At 37.5% G+C, this 5,321-nt stretch overlaps 1 non-coding gene across 1 annotated transcript; it reads left to right on the forward strand.

The window, feature by feature from the left end:
- The first annotated feature begins 4,896 nt into the window (after positions 1-4,896).
- Positions 4,897-4,969, forward strand: TRNAV-CAC (transfer RNA valine (anticodon CAC)). The gene has a single exon. It is a non-coding gene; the product is annotated as a tRNA-Val (tRNA).
- Positions 4,970-5,321: the final 352 nt, after the last annotated feature.

Genomic DNA, 5,321 nt, shown 5'->3' on the forward strand with positions numbered 1-5,321 from the left:
TGAAACTTAGCAGTGTGCATGTAAGATTTATCCATATGCCTTGATAGCTTATTTCTATGGCCTAAAAGCTTATTTCTTCTTATCACTGAATATTACATTGTATGGATATACCACGATTTATCCATTCACTTATTGAAGCACACTTGGTTGTTTCCAGGTTTTTGGCAATTATGAATATAAAGATTGTATCAGCTTTTGTGTGCAGGTTTTCGTGTGGACATATTTTCAACTTTTTTGAATAAATATCTAGAAGTGCAGTTGCCATATACTTTTAGCCTATATTTAGCCTATAAAACATATTTAGCCTATAAAATACTGCTAAGCTGTCTTCCAAAATGACTTGTCATTCTGCTTTCTTATCAGCAATGAATAAGACTTCCAACTGCATTTGGTGTTATCACTGTTTTGGACTTTAAATTCTAATAGATGTGGAGTGGCATCTCATTATTGTTTTAATTTGCATTTCCCTGATACTATACAATGTTGAGCATATTTTCAAATTCTTATTTACCATTGCTATCTTTTCTGGCGAAATGTCTGTTCGGGTCTCTTGCCCATTTTTAAAATTGAGTTGTTTGGTTTCTTACTGTTGAATTTTAAGAGTTCTTTGTACATTTTGGACAGAAGTCCTTTATCAGATGTGTATGGGCTATGGTTTATATTTCCAGTCTATGGCATATATTTGATTCTCTTGAAAATGTCTTTGTCAAGATGGAAGTTTTAGTTTTTAACAAAGTTCAAGTTTTAAATTTTTTCTCTGATGGATTATGTTTTTGATGGGGTATCTAAAAAGTCACCACCCAACCCCAAGGTCACATAGGTTTTTCTTCTATGTTTTCTTCTAGGAGTTTTGTAGTTTTCATTTTACATTTAGATCTTGACCCATTTTAAGTTAATTTTTGTGAGAACTCTAAGATATGTATCTAGATTCGCATTTTGCACATGCATATCCTGTTGTTTAGCACCATTTTCTGAAAACACTATCTTTTCTCCATTTATTGCCTTTGCTGTGTGTCAAAGATCAGTTGACTGTAAACTCAGGGGTTGTAATTCACTTTTAAAATAAAACTCCTCTTGGGAAAGGTAAGATTATGATATTTTAATGTGAAAGAGTTATTCAAAATCTTCTCCTAACAGCAGGTTATTAAATGCACTGTTTTTCCACAGTTTCCTCATTTTTTTATGACTTCTACCTGGAAAGTTTTCTAGACCATCTCTGCTCCAGAGCTAAGGACAAACTGGAATACAGTCATAGCAAATATGAATTTATTTGGCTTGTTTGACCAAGTTAGAGGGTATTGACTGTTGAGGTAGTCGAAATGGTTTGGCAGAAATTGGCAACTAAAATACAGCAAAGGCATACTCTAATTTCTTCTCAACTTTGTCCAGGGCCTGAGTATGTGGGGATGAGGAAAGTGAAAATGTTAGTTGTTCAGTCGTGTCTCTTTCTGGCCCCATGGACTATAGCCTGCCAGGCTCCTCTAGTCCATGGAATTCTCCAGGCAAGAATACTGGAGTGGGTTGCCATTCCCTTTTCCAGGGGATCTTTGGGACCCAGGGATCAAACCCAGATCTTCTGCATTGCAGGCAGATCTCCTGCATCACCGTCTGAGTCCCCAGGGAAACACCTGGGGATGAGGGGTTACCTGAAATTAGAACTTTGGTCTTGTAGAACTTTAGTCCTCATCCTCTAGGTAAAGAACTGGGCAGCTCACATCCCTGTCCAGTGATTTACTTACAGTGTAAAGTGTCAGGTTGTTTGAATGTAGTAGCCATTGCATTATCATTAAGCTGTTAGTTATTTTTAGAATAATGCTGTCAATCTTAGCTTTGACGTATGTGATAATTCACAAAGCAAGCCAAATGAATTCACATTTCCTATGGCTGTATCCAAGTTTTTCCTTAGGTCAGGAGAAGAGCTGTTCCAGAAAGCTTTCCAGACAGAAGTCCTAAAAAATGAGGATGCTGTGGAAAAACAGTGCATTTAATAACCTTGAACTGTCAGTCCATATATGCAGCGATTAATACTTTCATATGAGAGCTCTATTCAGGAATATGTAACAGGAATATATAAATTCACTTAAATTTAATCTAATGGCTAGATTTAATTTTCAGTAAAAATTGAAGACTTCAGTCTGAAAGTGGTGGCACATTTTGTTCCATAAATCTATAAAGAGTAATTTTTTAAAGTAATATGACTCATATGTAAATGAAGTGAACAAATGTCAAAGATTTTATTTAACTCATTAATTAAATGTGGGAACTGGAAAAGCTATTACAGCTAATTCAAAAGATAATCCAAAGAACAAACACATTTATAAATCAGGAATACTGAAATGAATTTGCAAATGGTTTCAAAATGCTATTCCTTCGTGGGGAAAGGAAGTCAACCAAACCACATTGGTGAGAATTTATTTCATATGGATAAACAAGAATTGTCAGTAAGCAATTATTTTACCTCATTATCAGTTTTCTACAACTTAGAAGAGTTGTAAAATAGCTTCAAGGCAATGATAGGCTTAAATCAGATAACCTAGAAGACTGTGCTCTGAACAATGCATAATTTTCTATTGAAGACATTCAGTTACCAGTTTTGCTTATTGCAAATTTCCTGACAAATTTTTCTGTACTTCTGTTCTTCTTTAGATCGTAGGGCATTTGTATGACTTCAAAGTTTGTTGAGGCTTATGAGTATAGATGATGTTTATAAATTCTTCTTGAATCCAATCCAGACATGCAATATTTCTCACCAGGCTACCTTAGGCAAAGCAACAAAGCATTGAAACAAACATGGACAGATCTGTGAAACACAGCCATAAGTATATTCTGCTTAATATAAATACATCTATATTAAATCATTTATTTTTATAAATAAGCATAAATAAATTCTTACTTCACTTGGCTTTCACTGTCTATTTTTTGGAAGTACACCTTTATTTTTCTCTCATCACTGACTAGATAGTTTCATAGCTTATGACCCTTGTGTTTCAGCTTATATGTCTGATACATAGGCAATAGTTGTATGTGGATTGCCTTATCTCTACACTTTGAGAAGATAATACTTTCTACCATTAATGTATTAACTAGTATTTGTTATTTCCTCTGGATTCATTCTTTATACAGATTTAGATGTTTAGGAAGGCTCTTTCTAAAGAATGCCACAGAAAGAGGTCAGCAATAATTTTGTGTGGATTTTCTCCTTTCAGTTTCCCAGAGTCCCAGAGACCATTGTCAGCAAGATGGAGACTGCGGTTGGGGATGGGAGATGGATGTAAATCGTGATATTCTAGAGGGAACTTGCTGAAAGGAACATGTAAAGGCAGATTTGAAGAAGAGCTGTTTGTAATTATATTCCTTCCTATATTAAGTATGTTGTCAACAGCTGGTTTGGAAATCATACAAGATATATTAGTGGATTTCAACCTCATGAGGGGTAATCGTTATCCTTGAATGACCCCATCTAGTGAAAAAGTTTATTTTTAAAATAAATTAAAAAATCTCCTGTCAGCTGTGTGCTAATCCAAGTCATAAGAAATCCTCTTTTATATTAAGAGGGCAGAGTAAAAAAGTTAAGTTTATTATATAATATTCATATCTTTCCATGCCTAGTTAATAGACATGGAAATGTCTAGTTTTGAGGTTGGAAACAGAAATATAATATGTTATGAATTCTAAATTTAAATCATATATTTGTAGCAATAGATTATTAAACATTGTTTTCTTTCAATTAAAAGAGAGAAGTCCTCTTTTTACCTTGATACTTCTTCATATTAAGAACATCAGGAGAAGCAAGTTGAGTCAAAGGAGGTGAAGCTCCTATACTAGGTTGACTAGTGTTAGTCACACAGTTGTGTCTGACTCTTTGTGACCCTGTGGACTATAACCCATGAGGCTCCTCTGTCCATGGAATTCTCCAAGAAAGAAAACTGGAGTGGGTAGCCATTCCCTTCTCCACGGGATCTTCCCAACCCAGGGATCGAACCTGGGTCTCCTGCATTGCAGGCAGGTTCTTTTACCATCTGAGCCACCAGGGAAGCCCCACTGGGTTGACTAGTTGACTAGGTTAACTAGTGTTCTCCCAAATTGATGTCTACCTGGAACCTCAGATCTTGTTTCAGAAGTCCACCCTCCAGAAGTAAGGTCTTGCAGATGTAATTAGTTAAAATTAGATCATGTTAATTAGGAAGGGCCCTACTCCAATGATTAGTGTCCTTATAAGGAGAAAGATCTGAAATGCTGACAGGGAAGAAGACTGTAAAACAGGGGTAGAGACTGGAGTGGGGCATCTCCAGGCCAAGGAGGACCAAGGGCTGCTGATGACCCCCAGAGGCGAGGAAGAGGCAAGGAAGGATTCTTCCCTAAAATTTTGAGAGCACAGTCCTGTTCACACCTTGGCTTTGAACTTCTAGCCTCCAGTATTACCAAACCAGTTTCCTTGGCCCGACAGGTAGCAAGCCAAACACCAAGACGTCAATGTTTGCAGCAGAGAGTTTATTCATGAGGCAGCCAACTGAGGAGATAGGAGAGCAATCTCAGACCCACCTCCCTGAAGATGGGGGACTTGGGACATTGATGGGTGAGGAGTATAGGATGGTCAGAGGTGGAAAGGAAAGGGACTGCAGGGGGAAAAGGTGACATAACCATCTTCCTGTGCAGGCACAACTGAACTACATGCTTCCTCCTGGGACACGTGCAAACGGGGGAAGTTAGTGTGAAATGTGGGGAAATTTGGGCTTTGACATCAAAAAGCAAGCAAGTCCATATGGTACAGATGCAGGTCAGCCCTGTTGGTTCCATCTAGTTTCAACCAGTTTTGTTGTGTTACAGGCAGAAAGTTTTTTTAAAATAAACTGTTCCCTTATCTGCTGTTCTGTAAAGACAAACCATATGAGCCTTGTTTCTGTAGTGTAGTGGTTATCACTTTCGCCTCACATGCCAAAGGTCCCTGGTTCAAAACTGGGTAGAAACAGACTTTCAGAAGCCTAAGGGTCTCTGTGAGTCACTAATTTCTATTAACACTATGGGGCATGGTTTCAGGGGTTTTTTTTGTTTTGTTTTTTAACTCTATGGAGCACTGTTTCATAAGAATTGTGAGCAAACACATTTTGCTGTTTTCAGCTACCCATGGTAGCCTCAGAAACTAATCCAGCACCCTTAAGCAAATTGGAGGTGAGGAATGACTTGGCTTCTTTGCCCTCAGCAAACCTCCTTCTCACTCTTGCTTACATATTTGTTGATGGGTTTTTCATTCCAGTGCTCTAAATGGCACCTGGGAAAGCATGTTTCAGAGGATGAAAGACTCTGAGGCCCTGTCAGACGCT

This window comes from Odocoileus virginianus, chromosome 19 (assembly GCF_023699985.2).
Source record: "Odocoileus virginianus isolate 20LAN1187 ecotype Illinois chromosome 19, Ovbor_1.2, whole genome shotgun sequence".
NCBI classification, from domain to species: Eukaryota; Metazoa; Chordata; class Mammalia; order Artiodactyla; family Cervidae; genus Odocoileus; species Odocoileus virginianus.